Source organism: Pleurodeles waltl, chromosome 3_1, assembly GCF_031143425.1.
Source record: "Pleurodeles waltl isolate 20211129_DDA chromosome 3_1, aPleWal1.hap1.20221129, whole genome shotgun sequence".
In the NCBI taxonomy this organism is placed as follows: domain Eukaryota; kingdom Metazoa; phylum Chordata; class Amphibia; order Caudata; family Salamandridae; genus Pleurodeles; species Pleurodeles waltl.
The window spans coordinates 55,310,327-55,329,369 of NC_090440.1; positions in this window are offsets into that span (position 1 = coordinate 55,310,327).

Consider the following 19,043-nt stretch of genomic DNA (forward strand, 5'->3'; position numbering starts at 1 on the left):
CTTTCGGGGAAGGTAGCAGATGAAAAAGAGGAGTTGATGATGGTCTGGAGGTGCGGGGCGATGATGTCATCGGCTTTATTGAAGATGAAGTGAGGGCAGGGGTCCGAGGGGGCGCCGGAGTGAATAGAGTTCATGTTGGCTTTGGTCTCTTCAGTGTTGATGTGGGTCCAGGCGTTGAGGGTGATGGCAGGGGGTGTGGGTTCGGTGTTGCTTGGCTGGGTCTGGTGTCGGAAGCTGTCGTGGAGGTCGGTGATCTTGTGATGGAAAAAAGTTGCCAAGGGAGTTGCACAGGTCTTGTGAGGGCGTGATGGGTTGGAGAACTCTTTAACGATGCTGAAGAGTTCTCTGCTGTTGTGGCTGTTTTTGTCCAGTCTGTCGGTGAAGAAATTCCTTTTGGCTGCACGGATCAGGTGGTGGTGTTCGCGGATCGCGTTCTTGAGGGCGGTCATGTTGTCAGCGGTGTGGTCCTTGCGCCAGGCTTTCTCGAGGGCGCAACAGGTTTTCTTCGATTCCTTAAGGGTGTCAGAGAACCAGAGAGGTTTTTTGGTGTTGGCCTGTCGATGCGTGTGTCTGAGGGGAGCAAGTTTGTCTGCGCAGTTGGTGATCCAGTTAGTGAGGCTGAGGGCTGCGTCGTTGGGGTCGTCGGTGGTGATGGTAGGTTGGTTGACGGTGAGCACGGAGAAGAGCTGTTCTTCGGGGATTTTGTTCCACTGTCGACGAGGGATGGGTTGAGTGCGGAGGTGGCGGGTCTCGCGTCGGAATGTGAAGTGGACACAGCTGTGGTCGGTCCAGTGTAGAGTGGAGGCGTGGCTGAAGGAGACGTGTTTGCTGGCAGAGAAGATGGGGTCAAGCGTGTGTCCGGCGATGTGGGTGGGGGTGTTCACCAGTTGCTTGAGGCCGAGGTTGTCGAGGTTGTTGAGCAGAGCGGTGGTGTTGGGGTCGTTGTTGTGTTCCAGATGGAAGTTGAGGTCGCCTAGGAGGATGTAGTCCGGCGAGGCGAGGGCGTGCGGGGAGACGAAGTCGGTGATGGAGTCGCTGAAAGGGGTGCGCAGTCCGGGGGGACGGTAGATGAGGGATCCTCTGAGGGTGGTCCTGGGGTCGGTGCAAATCTGGAAATGCAGGTGTTCTGCGGCGAGGGGGATGTCTTCCGTGGAGGTGGTGACGCTGATGGAGTCTTTGAAGACGATGGCGATTCCTCCTCCTACTTGGTTGGTGTGGTCTTTCCTAGAAATCTTGTAGCCTTCGGGGATGGCTATGGCGATGTCTGGGTCCGAGGAGGCGTTCATCCAGGTCTCCGTGATGAAGGCGACGTCCGGTGTTGTGGAGTCCAGGAGGTCCCAGAGTTCAACGGCGTGCTTGTGGACGGAACGAGCGTTGACCAGGATGCATTTGAGGTGGTTGATGGCGCGTGGGCTGGTGGTCATAGTAGTTGCGTGGTGGAAGATACGTTTGCAGGAGTGGCAGGCGAAAGGTCCATGGGTACGTTTTGGGTTAGCTTGGAAGCAGGTGTTGGAGCGTCCTGGGTTGAGGGCGTGGAGGGTGGTGGGGTCGTAGCGGAGCAGAGGGGTTTGGGAGTGCTGAGGACCAGGGGTCGTGGCGCTGGGCGCGGGCCAGGCGCGGACGGGCGCAGACGGGCTTGCCTCTGGCGCTCCTACGGAGCGCCAGCGGCGCGGTCGCGCAGCGGGCGCCATAAGAGGGAGGGGGGGGGCAGCTGGGGGAGAATGGGAGCTGGGGGGCGTGCAGGAGGTGGCGGCGGGAAAGCGGAGGGAGGGGGGGACAGGTAGAGGGGAGAAGAGCTGGGGGAGGGGGGTTTAAGGGTGGTGGGGGGTGAGTTTTAGGAAGTTTAGGAGTTTAGGGAGAGAGATAGGAGTGAGGTTGGGAAGATAGGGGAGGGGGGTTGTAGAGGTGGGTGAGGGTGAGAGGTAGAGTGAAAAGATAGGAAGAAAGGGGTAGTAACAGAGGGGGTGGCGAGTGGGGGGGAAGATAGAGAGATAGGTAGATAGGAGGAGGTGGTGAGTGAGGGAGATAGATAGAGAGATAGAGAGATAGAGAGATAGGTGGATAGGTAGATAGGAGGAGTGAGGAGGCAGATAGCGATAGGGGTAGATAGGGGTGATACAGAGGGGGAGACAAGTGAGGGAGAGAGACGAGACAGGAGCAGGAGGACAGGTGCGGGAAGAACAGAAGACAGAAGACGAAGAACAGAAGACAGAAGACGAAGAACAGAAGACAGAGGACCACAGAAGAAGGTATAGAAGACAGAAGACGAAGAACAGAAGACAGAAGACCACAGAAGAAGATAAAGAAGAAGAGGGGCGCAGAAGACAGAAAAATACAGAAGAAGGTGAAGTAGAAGAGGGGCGACGAGCAGCAGAGGAGAGAGCCAAGAAGAGGGACAGAGAAGAAGAGGCACACGCAGGTCGCCGTACGAAGGAGAGAGAGAGAAGCACACAGATAAAGAGAGAAGACGGGGAGCAGGAGGGACAGAAGAGTACAGAAGAAGACTACAGAGGAAGAGCGCAGAGGAAGAACAGAGAAGAAGAAAAGAAGCAGGAGAGAGGGTGAGTAGCGCGGGGCAGGGCGAGGGGCTGGGAGGTGGGGGGGTACTCACTGCGAGGTAGCTGGGCTTGCTAGGAGGTCTCAGGAACCTGGGCTGGAGGAGCTGCAGGAGCTGCAGCGGCAGGGGGAGCGACCTACCCTTGGGTCAAGGGCCGCTACCACTGTCGCGCAGCAGCGGCCATAAGAGGGAGGAGGGGGGGAGGGGTCAGCTGGGGGCGAATGGGAGCTGGGGGCGGGGCGTGCAGGAGGTGGCGGCGGGAAAGCGGAGGGAGGGGGGACAGGTAGAGGGGAGAAGAGCTGGGGTGGGGGGTTTAAGGGTGGTGGGGTTGAGTTTTAGGAAGTTTAGGAGTTTAGGGAGAGAGATAGGAGTGAGGTTGGGAAGATAGGGGAGGGGGGGTTGTAGAGGTGGGTGAGGGTGAGAGGTAGAGTGAAAGGATAGGAAGAAAGGGGTGGTAACAGAGGGGGTGGCGAGTGGGGGGGAAAGATAGAGAGATAGGTAGATAGGAGGAGGTGGTGAGTGAGGGAGATAGATAGAGAGATAGGTGGATAGGTAGATAGGAGGAGTGAGGGAGGCAGATAGTGATAGGGGCAGATAGGGGTGATACAGAGGGGGAGGCGAGTGAGGGAGAGAGACGAGACAGGAGGACAGGCGCGGGAAGAACAGAAGACAGAAGACGAAGAACAGAAGACAGAAGAAAGAAGACGAAGAACAGAAGACAGAGGACCACAGAAGAAGGTATAGAAGACATAAGACGAAGAACAGAAGACAGAAGACCACAGAAGAAGATAAAGAAGAAGAGGGGCGCAGAAGACAGAAAAATACAGAAGAAGGTGAAGAAGAAGAGGGACGACGAGCAGCAGAGGAGAGAGCCAAGAAGAGGGACAGAGAAGAAGAGGCACACGCAGGTCGCGGTGCAAAGGAGAGGGAGAGAAGCACACAGATGAAGAGAGAAGACGGGGAGCAGGAGGGACAGAAGAGTACAGAAGAAGACTACAGAGGAAGAGCGCAGAGGAAGAACAGAGAAGAAGAAAAGAAGCAGGAGAGAGGGTGAGTAGCGCGGGGCAGGGCGAGGGGCTGGGAGGTGGGGGGGTATTCACTGCAAGGTAGCTGGGCTTGCTAGGAGGTCTCAGGAACCTGGGCTGGAGGAGCTGGAGGAGCTGCAGCGGCAGGGGGAGCGACCTACCTATCCTACTCAATGAGGAGCTGACACTATGAAAAAACATGCCATTCTGCTGGGTAGAGCTCTACACATCCTATAAAGGATATCTCCTGTGACCTTAAACCAGTCCTACACCTGGGATCTGGGACAAGAGGACTTTGAATATGAAACTGAACTGTACACTCTTTTTGCAGAGCTTTCTTTGAAAACTACTCATAGAAAATGATTCAAATAACACATCTCTCTGCAGACCACTTCTCATCTGGGGTGCAAACCTGATGCCATTAATTGCCTTAAAGTCAAAGGAGGATATTTATGAGAGGCTTGTGCAGCGCGAGCACTGCTCCATTTCTATGAGATTACTCATTTGCTATATGCGTCATTTTTAAGGCTTGTATTGGGATAAAGGTGCACTGAAACCAGCTGCGCCACACAAATTAAAATATGCAAGGTAGGTGTTCCCTCATAAAATATCACTAAAAACGAATGCAGTGATATTTATGGGTTTGTCAATGTGTGACATGTCATTTGGATGGGGCACCCAAAGCCTGAAATGTCCTCAAAAATCTGTGGCATAGGAAATGATGCAGTTGCTGTGGTATAAAAACCTAAACATCCAAAAACACTTTGGCAAGCTCAGTTACACCATGGAGGTATTGATTCTATTACTCGGTGTTGTAAGGAGACAACCACCACCATGTAGGCAGCGAAGGAGGAGGAAGTGTGTGTTAGGTGTGTGTTAGCTAGGGATGTTCACCAATGTGCTGGCCAAATTCCCTGGAAGTGCTCATCATGCCTACATCTTATGGCACAACATCATCAAAGAGAATAGCCAATATGAGAATGGCCTACTTGTTGCTAAGGAAATCTGAAGTACGCAACATACCAACAAACATGTAGAAAAGTATGACATAATAACCATCTTTGTGTCTGTTGATGGAGCTTGAGGCATATGTAAGAGTGGTGTACCAGATACTTGCACAATACATTTTGGTATATGTTGTGATTGGAGTTTGGTGGGCTGGACGGATTTGAGGGGGGGAGATTGAATTGGGGTGGGGTGGACTGGATTGGGGTAGAGTGGGATGGACTGGACTAGAGTAGAGTGGGTGGATTGGAGTGGGGTTGACTGGATTGAATTGGGGTACGGTGGACTGGAGTGGGATGGATTGGGGTGGGGTAAAGTGGGTTGGATTGAGTGGGATGGGTTTGGTTGAGGTGGGGTGGATTGCCCAAAGGTGGGGTGAATTGGAGTGGGGTGGATTGCACTGAGGTGGGCTGGACTGGGGAGGGGTGGGGTAGATTTGACTGGAGTGGGGTGGATAGGGCTGCAATGTGGTTGATTGGACTGGAGTGGACTGGAGTAGGTGGAATTGAGTGGGGTGGAATGAAATTGGGTGGATTGAAGTGAGTAGGGTGGAATGGATTGGAGTGGACTGGATTGGGGTGGATTGGATTTGGTGGATTGGATTGGGATGGGGTGGATTGGATTGAGCTGGATGGGATTGAGATGGGGTGGATTGTAGTGGGGTCAAATGGGGTGGATTGGATTGAAGTGGATTTGAGAAGGGTAGATTGTTGTGGATTGGATGGGAGTGGGGTGGGGTGGACTAAACTGGGGTGGGTTGGATTAGATTGGAGTGGGTGTCATTGGAGTGGGGTGGATTGGATCAAGTGGGGTGGATTAGATTGGGGTGGATTTGATTGGTGTGCATTCAACTGGATTGGTGTGGGGTGGATTTGATTGGTGTCGGTTGGGGTGGGTTTGATTAAGGTATTTTGGAGTGGGTTAGAATGGGATGGATTGGACAGTAGTGGGGTGGATTAAGGTGGGCTGCATTCGATCTGAGTGGGGTGGATTAAGGTGATTTGAATTGGAGGGGGATGGATTGGAGTAGATAGGAGTGGAGAGGGGTGGACTGAACTGGGGTGATGTGGAGTGGGTTGGGGTGGGTTGGGGTGGATTGAGGTAGAATGCGGTGGACTGAAGCAGAGTGGAGTGGGGTGGGGTGGATTGGAGTAGAATGGGGAGGATTGATGTAGAGTTGGTAGGATTGGATTAGAGTGGGTGGATTTGACTGGAATACAATGGGGGGTTGAAGTGGACTGGGGTGAGGTGGATTGGGGTAGAGTGGAGTGGGTGGATTAAAATGGAGTGCTGTGGTCTGGATTGGAATGGGGTGGGTTGGATTGTTGAGGGGGGATTGGATGCGGGGTAGGGTAGGTTGGATTGGATTTAGGTGTGGTTGGGTAGATTGGAGTAGAGTGCAATGAGGTGGGGTGAATTGGACTGTAGTGAGGTGAGTTGGATTGAGTGGAATTAATTTGATTGCGGTGGACTGGAGTGAAGTTGACGGGAATGGGGTGCGGTGGATTGGATTGAGTGAGGTGGATTGTATTTAGGTGCGGTGAATTGGATTGGGTGGGGTGGATTGGAATGGAGTTGGGTGGGTTGGCCTGGAGTGGGATGAATTGGATTGGAGTGAGGTGGATTAGATTGGTGTGGAGGACGGCAGATTTAATTGTTGTGGAGTGTGGTGGACTGGATTGTGTGGAGTGGGGTGGATTGGATTGGAGTGGGATGGATTAGGGTGGTGTGGAGTGGATTGGATTAGAGTGGGGTGGATTAAGGTGAACCGGATTGGAATTGGGTGGATTGGATTGGAGTGGGATGGACTCTAGTGAGGCGGGTGAACTCCAGTGGACTGGATTGGGTTAGATTGGATTGGAGTTGGTTGGACTGGAGTGGGGTTGAGTGGATTGGAATGGGTTTGATTGGAATTGGAAGGTGGGGAATTGGAGAGGGATGAGTTGACTGGAATGGGGAGGGTTGGATTGTAGAGGGATGGGTTGGACTGTAGTGGGGTGGGTTGGAGTGGGTTGAATTGTGGTGGATTGGAATGGGGTACAATAGAATGGATTGGAGTGGAATGGAGTGGATTGGGCTGGATTGGGGTGGATTGGATTGCTCTGGATTTGGCTAGATTGGATTGGTCTGCAGTGGATTGTGGTGGACCGGAGTGGGGTGAATTCTGATTGAGCTGAGTGAATTGGGATGAAGCGGGTAAATTGGATTTGGGTGAGGAGGATTGGATTTGAGCGAGGCCGTCTGGAGTGGAGTAGACTGGAGTGCGTCAAATTGTTTTGGATTGGAGTGGGGAAGATTAGAGTAGGGCAGATTAGAGTGGGGCAAATTGTTTTGGACTGATATGGGGCAGATAGAAGAGAGACAGGTTGTTTTGAATTGAGTGTGGCAGATTGGTTTAGATTGGAGTGTGACATATTGAAGTGGGGCAAGTGGATTTGGTTTGCAGTGAGTTAGATTGGAGTGGGGCAGATTGTTTTGGATTGGAGTGAGGCAGTTTCTTTTTTACTGGATTAGGGTAGATTATTTTAGATTAGAATATGGCAGATTGTCTGTGGGGCAGGTATTTCATTGGAATAAGGCAGGTTGCTTTGGATTAGAGTGGGGAAGATTGGAGTGGGGCAGATTGTTTTGGTTAGTAGTGGGGCAGATTGGAGTGCAGTAGATTGTTTTGGATTGGAGTGGGGCAGACTGGAGTGGGGTAGATTTCTATGGACTGGAGTGAGGCAGATTGTTTTAGATTGTAGTGGGACAGATTGTTTTGGATTGGAGTGGGGCTGATTGTTTTTTTATTGTAGTGGGGCAGATTGTTTGTATTGTAGTGGGGAAGACTGGCATGTGGCAGGCTGTTTTGGATTTGGGTGGGGCAGTTTGCTTTCGATTGGAGCGGTGCAGATTTGAATGGGGCAGGTTGTTTTGTATTGGAGTGGAGCAGATTGGAGTGGGCAAATTTAAATAGGGCAATTGGAGGGGGTGGGGCGGAATGGGGTGTTTTGAGTAAGGTGGACTGGATTAGAGTGGGGTGGATTGGACTGGAGTAAAGTGGATTAGATTGCAGTGGGGAAGATTGGAGTGGGGCAGATTGTTTTGGATTGCGGTGGGGTAGATTGTTTTGGGCTGGAGTGCGGCAGATTGTTGTGGATTGGAGAGAGACAGAGGGGGTCAAGGACCGCCGGGGCCGGGGTTGGCGGGAGCACCGCCAACAGGCTGGCGGTGCTCCGCAGGGCATTCTGACTGCGGCGGTTTGGCCGCGGTCAGAACAGGAAAACCGGCGGTCTCCCGCCGGTTTTCCGCTGCCCTGGGAATCCCCCATGGCGGCGCAGCTTGCTGCGCCGCCATGGGGGATTCCGACCCCCTCAACGCCATCCTGTTCCTGGCGGTTCCGCCCGCCAGGAACAGGATGGCGGTGAGGGGTGTCGTGGGGCCCCTGGGGGCCCCTGCAGTGCCCATGCCAATGGCATGGGCACTGCAGGGGCCCCCGTAAGAGGGCCCCACTTTGTATTTCAGTGTCTGCTTTGCAGACACTGAAATACGCGACAGGTGCCACTGCACCCGTCGCACATCCTCCACTCAGCCAGCTCCATTCGGAGCCGGCATCCTCATGGAGGGGTGTTTCCCACTGGGCTGGCGGGCGGCCTTTTGGCGGTCGCCCGCCAGCCAAGTGGGAAACCCAGAATACCCGCGGCGGTCTTTTGACCGCGCAGCGGTATTCTGGCGGTTCCCTCCAGTCGGGCGGCTGCAGCCGCCCGCCGGGGTCAGAATGACCCCCAGATTGTTTTGGATTGCCGTATTAGACTGGGGCTGATTGTTTTGGAGTGAAGTGGGACAGGTTGGAGTGGGGCAGATTGGGAGGACTGATTGGTGGTGGATTGGGGTGGAGGAAGGTGGATTAGATTGGAGTGTAGTGGATTGGATTGGAGTGGGGCTAATTCGAGTGAGGCAGATTGTTTTGGATTGGAGTAGGGCTGATTCTTATGGATTGGTGTGGGGCATATTGGAGAGGGGCAGATTGTTTTGAGTTGGAGTGGCTTACATTGGAGTGAGGCAGATTATTTTGGGTTGGAGTGGGGTAGATTGTTTTGGATTGAGGTGAGACATTGTTGTGGGTTGGAGTTGGGTAGATTGTTTTGGATCGCTATCCTGGAGTGGGGCAGATTGTTTTGGATTGGACTGGGGCAAATTATTTAGGCTTGGAGTGGGGCAGATTGGAGTGGGGTGGGTTAGCAGGATTGGAATGTGATGAATTGGAGTGGATTAGGATGAGTGGTTTGGATTAGAGTGGGGCAGTTTGGTGTGGTGGGATGGATTTATTGTACTGCACGATTATGTGTTAAAGCATAATTGTGACATTTACACACAAGAAAGAAACAATGTTGATTTGAAATGTTTTAAATAAGATAATAGGCATCTTTTGAACAACACCCATGAGTAAAAACAAACCACAACATAAGTTCAAAGTGAGAAAAAAAGATGTGGTAAAATAAAATGAAAAGGTAACTATAGAAAATACTACTTTGCAATTTTGTTTGTCCTGCTGGGCACTGTCTTGCCAGTCACACGCCTTCTGTTTGCTCTGCACTAGAAGCTAAAAAGAACAAAACAGTACCTCAATCACGTCAGGAACTGCGGATGGCACAGATTACGTTGAATCAATCAGTGCTTGGTCCCTGTTCCACAAACAGGAACGGAAATGATGAGATGCCATGGACGATTATGAGCTTGTAAAGGAGAGTGCCATGCAATCCAACAAATGATAAGCAACGGGTGGACTCCAAGCCCTTTTCTAAATACAACAGTGTCTCACAAGAAATACACATGAACTAGCCTGCAATCACACGCTCAACCCTAAAAATTAAACAAGAAGGAGAATCTAAGGTCTAACTTCATGTAATGCCACTCCTGCAAACGTAATATTTAATGGGGCATTTTAAGGTTACCTGGTGTCTGATAACCATCAGATGTGATGGCTTCCCACATGCCTCTCTCTGATGCAGAGCAAGATAAAGCAGTGATTTGCAATATATTGTGTCAATCCTGAATAATGGCACTTGTCCAGGCTACTCAAGTTGGCCTTGTTAGCCTAAAAACATAGACAAATATATTTGCGTTGCACATTTACCATGGTGTATTGTACAAGGCCCAAAAATATTAGTTCAGGCATATAGCCCTGAGTGCAGACTTGTCTTTACTACCACATTACATGGTGGAACTTGCCTAGTTTTCTGTGCAAATACATGGCTACCTGACAATCACACATGCAATACTGGAATTACACCATGTTTGTTTTTAAATCTAGCAAATATGTAAGCTGACTTGCACATACGCTTCAGAATGGGTGATCCAGCCTGTCTCTGTGCTTCCCTATGTGTGTGCTGCATCCATAACACATCTTATGGCAGGAATGCAGACAGATTGACTGAATAACAATATTGGGCATGATAGGGAATAGTATATTGTAGGCATAGTAACACATATATATGGCATGCTTTCTGCATTGCTGCAGCTACCTATGTCCACCCAAGCCTACTACAAACCACAAAGGGAAGATAAACTTGAAAATGTCTCAATACATTACAATGTTTACTTGGTTTCCCTCACAATAAATTGTCATTCAATACGTCATACCTAAGAAAGTAAAATGTCACACAAAAGCACACTATGACCTCTGAAGTCACACATCAGCAAACTTTAAACTTTTCCGGTAAAAAAAAGGAAACTGGACCAATGAAAATGTAACCAAGGTGTGATTTCCTACATTGTACAATCCTTTACTGTGGATCCCGCACATTAGGCCAGTTGTGTGGGTCAGAACCCACACATCGACCCAGTTGTGCAGTGCATTGCGCCAGTCATAATCCGAGCATCACCGCCAATGCGTGGAAATTACTGCAGAAGTGCTAATGCGCCATGAGCTCATCACGTAATGGCCATTGGAGTAGCAATGCATAAAAAAGTCAGAAATATCAGAAATATGTGGGATACACCCAGGAAATAATACAATGGGAATGGCAGGCTGCATACTAGGAAGTATGAAGTTACTTTCACTTTCTCTTATTCTCTAGTAGTCGCGCTGGGTGTAGGAGGTGTATTTGGAGAGCGGCTGTTGTTATGCAAATATTGTCAGTGTTGGTGTGCGGACCACATTGTTGGTTTATGGTCTGCCCCTGTATCATTCAATTTGTTTGCCTTTTGTGCCTTTTTGTTGTTAATTGTATCTGTCTTGTCATTGTTTTTTTTGGTGTCTGTCAATTTAGGAGTTTATTATTTTGGGGGTATTGTTTAGGTTAGGAGGTGTTTGTTTGGGTTATAGTTAGTCTTGTTTCATTGGACATGATGGGAAAGAGGAGGGCCAACCATTTGTCCAATTATGAGTTGAGGGGGCCTGCTATAGCTCCTGATCCATTACTTTCCAAACATGCTGGCAACCGGGAGGAGGGTCAGCCAGGGCTATCCTGCCAAGGAGCGGACGGAGCTCTGGAAGAGTTTGTGTTGGCACATGCCAACAGTGTTTTGGACAGAGCGCACCATCCACAAGCCAAAACACAACTGGACTCATGTGATGTCCCGAGAGGGTGATCTGGTCAACCATATTGGATTAGAGATTGGGGGAAATGTATTTATGTACCATCTGCATGTAGATATGTTACTATCACATTTAACTTTTATTGCACATAGAGAGAGACAAGGAAGGTTATAGCCCCGATACTGCCTCTCAAAATCAAAAACCATATATACAAAACGTATGGGGGGATCCAAAGAACTGACCCGCAGGACCTGTTCAACCTGTGATTAGGACCACTCTTTTCCGTGATCCAGTCAAAATAAAACATGATTGTGATAACCATGTATTGGGGAACTATCTCAGGGGTTCCTCCTTACGGAATAGGTGGTCTCACTCAATTATAGTGTCATGCTCCATCATTTGGCCACTTATCCCCAACTGGGTAGGACAATACCACCTGGGCAGACTCAACCTCGTGGTTGAATGAACCCCGAGGGAGTACCGAAATGATGTTAATGAGCGTATGCCTACCCATTTGCATGATGCAATACCAGCACCAAGGAGTTCAGATCTGGACCATGTGTCTTATTCCCTATGTACATATCATCATGATTACAACTCACTGTCATGAATAATATGCTAGTGGAAAATTGTGAGATTACATTTCAATACCATATGCCTACACTTCTAGCTTGAGTCAGTTTGCGGTGTTTGATTAGGAGATGTAGTTGTTCAGACTCTATATTATCCAGATCCCTTTCACCATATTTGTAGTGGGTCTGGGCTGCCACATATAATTGTATGACAATGTAAGCCTAGTCTTGCAGACATCATGTGCATATTCATCTTGAGCTGATATGTTATTTCTTTACCTCCCTAGATAACGTGACAGCTGAGGAAGCAAAACAGCACTCATTGCCACTGAAGCATTACTGCCACATCAGGCATGTAGGCAAAGCTTTCTAGAAGATGGGGGTGCAAGCTAGCCAAGTTGACAGATACTTGACATGCAGAAAGGCTGGCACACAGAGGTAGATCCAGTGGCCCCACACAACTGTAGGGAGCCCAACTGCTATTGGATGCCACCCAATCCATTCCAGCCCATCTACTGGATCTAATTTTCCAGGTCATCAGCCCATGCTCAGAACACCTACAAGTGACTCTTTGTTCAAAGACCAGGTCCCGAAGGACTTAAATGAACTGAAGACCTAGATAATGGCAATCAAAAATGAACAGGAAAGCCTGTCTGCCATGATGGTGCAGTTGCAAAATGGCCTGCATCGCACATAATTTGAACTCTGCTGTTGGACAATCCCTTTTCCCTGTTGTTTACCTGTTGTTTTGATAGTTATATTAATATAGGTATAGTGTTAGTTAGGATTTAGCATAGATGGTAAAAACTGGTTCTCTAGTTGGCAGAGTTATGCACCCTCTCCAAGTAGGGACCATAATCCTAGTCAGGGTAAATCACAACACAACCTAAATTATCCTGTGCTCACCCTCGGGTAGCTTGGAACAGAGCAGGCAGGTGTAACTTTCGAAGGCAATGTGTAAAGTATATGTGAATAAACTCACACAGTAGTACAGTGAAAACACCACAAAAAGTACTCTACACCAGTTTAGAAAAATAGATAATATTTATCTAATTAAAATGAGCCAAAAATGACAAGAATCCAATATGCACAAGTCAAGATATCACTTTTTGAAAAAGTAGTTAAGTCTTAATCCAGATGAATCAATGAATTTAACTTTTTTGCACAAATTACCTCAGATGCATCAAAAATAATGATGCAGAGGGCCACAGAGGTGGTGATGCATTGGAAAGTAAAGCTATGCATACATTTTTCAGGCATGGCGGAGGTGATGTGTCGATTTTTTCCTCGTGGGTTAGATGATGTGTTGATTTACAAGTGCACAGCCTTTGCTCCTTACTGCAGGGATAATTGTGGGGATACGTTGATGCCCAGAAACGGTGCGTTGAAAAAACCAAAACATGCTGCAATGATGAAACTGGTGCTGCATTGATTCGGGAGACTCTGCAGTGATTTTTCAGCTGTTGCATCAGTTTTCCAGTGCAGTGGATTTTCTCCCTTTGTTGAAGTCTTTGATGGCCCTGAGACTTCTTAACAGAAGACAGGCTCAGTCCAAGCCCTTGGAAATCACTTGTAGGGCAAGGCAGAGTCCTTCCAGTAGAATCAGAGAGCACCAGGCAGCAGGGCAAGAAGGTGAAGAGAAGCAGTCCTTCCAGAAAAGCAGTCCAGATGAGTCTTTTGGGCAGCACGGCAGTCCTTCTGACGGAGTTCAGTTGTAGGTCCAGAAGTGTCTGATTTGATGCGGGTCACAGACCCAGTATATTTACCCAAATTGCCTTTGAAGTGGAAGAGACTTCAAAGAGTGGTTTTGGAATGCACTAGTTCCCCTTTCAACCCAGACATGGCTGCTAGGCAATCTAAGTTGGTCATCAGTCCTTTGTGTGAGGTCAGGTCACTAGTCTTTGAAGTGTAAGTGAGAACTCCTTTATCCTTCCTGTCCTGAATGATCCATCAGTATGCAGATGAATGCAGAAGCGGCTAAGTGTCCTGTGTTTATGGCTGCCTGGGAGCAATGCACAAGGGGAGCTGTGAACCAGCACAGGCCAGACGTGGATTGGAGACATGCTGTAAGGCACAGAGAGTAGTAAGTGCAGAGAAATGCCTTTTTTCTAAAAGTGGTAGTTCTAAAATAGTAATGCTAAATCCAGCTTCACCAGTAAGCAGAATTTCTAACTATCAATCCAACCATATTAAATATGACAATGCCGCTCCTTTCAGATCAGAAATTACAACATAAATGCATATAGTGGAATTTTCAATGCTGGCCTAGGAGAGGAGCAGGTTTCACAATAGTGAACAATGACTTTGGGTGCTTTTCACTACCAGGGCATGTAAAACTTACAAGTACATGTCTTCTCTTGTACTTACATAGCATCTTGCCCTGTGTGCTACCTAAGGCCTACCTTAGGGATGGCATATGTAGTAAAATGGGAAATCGCACACAGGCTTGCAATGGCAGGCCTGAGACATGGTTAAGGGGCTACTGATGTGGGTGGCACAATCAGTGCTGCAGGCCCACTAGTAGCATTTAATTTAGTGTCCCTGGAATAAATAGTGCACTTTATTAGAGTCCAACCTGCGCTCTATACATGCCACGATGTTAATGATGGTCCCCAGCTTAGTGACAAATAGGCATGGTCAGAGTTCGCTGAGTTCTGCTATCGGCAAAGTGCCAAAAAAACTCTGCCATGCTACATGGAGTTCTGCGAGCAGTGGAGTCTGGGTAGTTTCAGCACCAGGAGTTTCCCCCAACCTGTAAAATCAGCGCAAACAGCATCACGCAGAGTGCTGGAGGGCGCTATTTTCTTTCAGCTGCTCAAGTAGATTTTCTACTTGAGCTGCAGCATCCTCAACACGAATGTCAGCTTTCTCAATAAGAGGTTAGCAATCTGTTGCGACCGCCACTATTTAGAAATCTCACTTAAGCTCACCAACTTAGTGACTTCTCTCCCTCGCCAACCCAATGTTGGCAAGCTGCCTGAGAGAAAAACTCCGCTCTGTGCTGCTTTATGGGGCTATTGGAACTTTGCGCTCTGCTCAGACTGAGGAAAGCGCTTGCGAACAGAGCAGAATTCTTCATGCACCCCTAATGGCAACCTCATTGGTGTAAGATGTTAAGGCCTGTTTTTCTTGCTTCTGCTTCATGACACCAGCAATGTCAGCTAGGGACTCACCCATACTATGGAGGTAAGTGTAGGTGCTTTTAATTGCCTCAGATATATCCTTATTGTGAATGAGGCTCCAACGGACTCCTTCTAGGGTGTCTTCTATGGTCTTTGTTCCCTCCCACACCTCATCAACCATCTGCTGCTGGACACGCACCATTGGAAGACAACTTGGGGGTCTTTGGAGTCTGCAGCTGGATTTGGACTGACAGATGGCCAAGTTCTGTGGGTGGTGGTTTCTCTGGAGACCCTCCAGCACTGTCAGCCCTTGCCATGTCTGGAGAAGGAGATTCTATGGAGTCCAGGAGTTGCTGGAAGGTGTCATCATCTATGGTGGGGCAGGTGTCATCACCGAAAGGTTGGTCATTCAAGACAGGCTGCTGGACAGGAAGTGTTGTTTGCCCATCTGCAATGAAATTGTAATATGTCAATGATGATCTATGATAGATGTTGCCAATAGTAATTTTGGTGACAGACTTTATTATCATTCACTTTATGTTACATATAGATGTGTTGAACATGTCTTGCTAACAGTAAATGAGGTGCATGTTACACTGTTCTTGCATTGCAAATGGCAATATCTGTACATTGTTCACACAACCAATCTGTGGCAAGGGGGCATTCCTGTGTCATATCACACATTGCAAGGCAGTTACACAGCTTGCTGGCCTCTCCTGTCTGAAAGGGTGAGTGCATGTAAGGGCTCCAAGTACCATGTTGCTGGACTTATTTCATGTATGTGAGAACTATGGCTTATGCTGGACATCACAAGAGAGTAGTGATGATATTCTATAACATGTATCTACCCTGGTTGCCCAGACACCTCACCCTCCAACCATTCCCAAAACCTGCACATCATCCTGGACACCTGGCTCATCCTGTCACTTTTCAATTCCCTGTTTAACATTCTCCTACTTTGACATATGTAACATAGTATGACTTTTCTGCTTATGCCTCCCTCCTGACATGTGCTACACCTTTTGCCAGGCCCACATCACATGTCAAGTGTTGTGCACTAATGCCCTCTTTTTACGCCATCCCTTCACAGCTACTACACAAGTATGACACTATCAAAAAGCAGCAGTGTAGGCCTGTCACTCCAACTACCTTATGGCACAAACATAACTCCTCTCCTCTTTGAAATCCAATTGCTCCGCATTGAGACACACTGCCAGTTTAATGTGCTCAGCCACACCTATATGACACTACACTACCAGAAAAACATGAAGCTCACACACAATGTGTGCTTCAGACAAATACGCATGGACCTCTAGGGTGTATCACTTGCATTCACCCTCACCCCCAATATTAATTTGAATAAGACAGGAGGTAGTGTGGTCTCTAACATGGTGAGCAACACCTGTGAGATCTGACCCAGCTCATCAAGACAGCTGTGTGCAATGTGATGTCATGCTCCTGACTGTTCACATGGCTCTTCACATGATCCTACTTGAAGATATTCCACATACACCACTCCTGGATTCCCTCGCAGGTCAGATGTTAATCCTCTAGCAACTCTATTACATTCCCTTAGTTAACACTCCACCTTTGGCTACATAGCCCCAAGACAAACACATTTGCCTCATGGTGCCTGTATTGTCACAGTAATGCTGGGCAGGTTTGACATGTCCATGCATGATGTGCTGCTCCAAGCCATCTTTTTTGCTTTGTATTGTGGGACTTGTAGTCTTGGGCACTGATGTTACACATTAAACCACAAGTTGCAGTATTCAAAGGACAACCTGGACTGGGGCAGCACATCATGCATGGACACGAGAAACTTGGCAGAACTGGAATGGCCTGGACAAAATGTCAATGGGAAACTAACTAACATTTATGTGTTTTATGGGTTAACATGATAGATATTCCTACCCTTTTCCTTGCACACAGAGCAGTGCAGAGCAGCAAAATGTGTTGCAGCACTTCACTGCATGACATATTTAACCGTATTGTTTCTTGATTACACTTGCACTGTAGATCTTCTCGGTCCTCAACCTCAGCACTGTCCTGTCCTTCAACTCCTACCACCAACTCAGTTGGAATGAGTGACGCCACCTGCTCCTCCAATGAGTCCAGCTCCTGCTGGTTCTCTGGTCCTCCTCCGGTCTGCATGACTGCCCTCAGGTTCTTGGCAAGTTTCTCCTTGGTCCTGCCCTTATAGTCATGCCACCTTTTTTTCAGCTTTGACACTGTACTTTCTCCTGCCCAACACTGTTAATCGTATCCATTATTCACTGCCAAATGGCTTCTTTCTTCTTTAATGGCAATTTGGAGGTGACAAAGAGAAAGCGTTCCTTTTTTGCCACCTCAGCTATTAATATTTGGTTCTCCTCCTAACTGAAATTGGCCTTCCTCCCCTGACCCGCTGTCGGGTCATCTTGGCTGGGGTTGAGATTGTTGCTCTTCTGAATTGTAGATGCTGCTGCCTCCATCTAGTGCATTTGCTTTGGTCTGCTGTTCAGATTTTTTAATGCATCATTTTTTCATGCATCCTGCAACGCCATGTACTCCTACGTGTTACAGTGCTGATTTGCTGCATTCCCAAGGGCTTTACAACACACAAATCAGTTTTGTGTCACATACAGGCCACTTACCTTACGCCACGGACCTTACTACATAGTGCGCGGTTCCATAAATATGGCACATCCATGTCACAATGAAATTGCGTGCAACAGTGCACGTTTTTGTGATGCGACGCTGATGCAATGCAATGTTACATCACTTCTCATAAATCTGCCCCTAAGTGACTGCTAGTTCACATCTTAAAAAAGCTCTGTTAGGTAGAACTGATGAATTGGAAGCTGGGAAACCATTATAGATTTGAATGACGACAGGTACTTTAATATCCGAAATGGTTGAAGTGCTATAATCCTTGATTCATGTTCTGCACATTAAACGTATTTCAAAACACTACTATCTGTGACATTAATTTATGGCTCATGAAACTCATATTGAGTTATTCTCAATAGAAGGGTAAACGTTCTGTTAAGGATTCCCTGGCAAAATGAATATGCATGTTTCTAAACAAAGAAACACAGGGCCTCAATTACCATGTTTTGGAGCAGGGCAGCGCCGCAAGCCTTTTTGCTGTGCCACCCTATGTCAAAACAAAAAGGCACAAATGTGCCATATATATAACATGGAGTGTATTCCTGTACTTGTCCCCTGCACTGGTGCACGAATTGCTGCTTTGTGCCAACACAGGCAAACCTGCATCATGGTGCAAGGGTGACTGCATTGCAGGTATGATTGTTTATGTGCATGAAGGGATACTTTCCTCTTTCTATGTGTGCTGTAGAATGCAGCACACATAGAAAGAGGAAAAAACGGGGAGAAATAATGTTAGAGGAGAAATAATGTTATTTCCCCCATTGCACCACTTTAACGCCACCCCACCCCTGAGGTGGTGTAAGAATCGGACACATTCCCAGACTTGTAAATCTGGGAATGCGTCAGATCCCGTTGGATTCCATGGGTGTTGCTGTGGAAACACTCACAGCAACACCCATGGAACTTCCCTTTTATGCAGTGTTATGCGTGAAAGGGGTCCATATTAACAAGGCCATGAAAAGCCACCCAAGGTGGCTTTTCATGGCCTTGTAAATATGGACCGGAACACTGTGCCACTGGAGCGCCAATAAAAATAATGGTCCAGTGGCACAGCGTGCAGCTAGGACAGCATAAATGAGGCCCACAGAGTAGAAAGACCACAGATGCAATCAGTTTTCCTAGCTTTAGGGCCTCCTTTGCTATGTTTTGATGCAGGGGGGTGCTGTAAGTCTTTTAGCTGCTCCGGCTTGCATCAAAACAAAAGGGCAGGAATGCACTGTATCTATAAGATATGGAACATTCCTATCCTTGTTCCCTTCGCTGGGGCACAAATTGTTGCCTAGCACCAATGCAGGCATCCTTGCATCGTGGGGCAAGGGTGTCTGCATTGCAGGGATGAATGTTTATGTTCAGAAAGGGACACCCCGTTTTCTTCTTTCTGTGTGTGCTGTAGAATGTAGCACACATAGAAAAGGGAAACAACGGGGAGAAATAATGTTATTTCTCCCCATTGTGCCACTGTAATGCAACCTCTGAGGTGGCACAGGAATCACTCTAGTCACGGTAAGGGAGATACACACCTAGGATAACCCCTGCTCACCCCATTGGTAGCTTGGCACAAGCAGTCAGGCTTATCTCGGAAGCAATGTG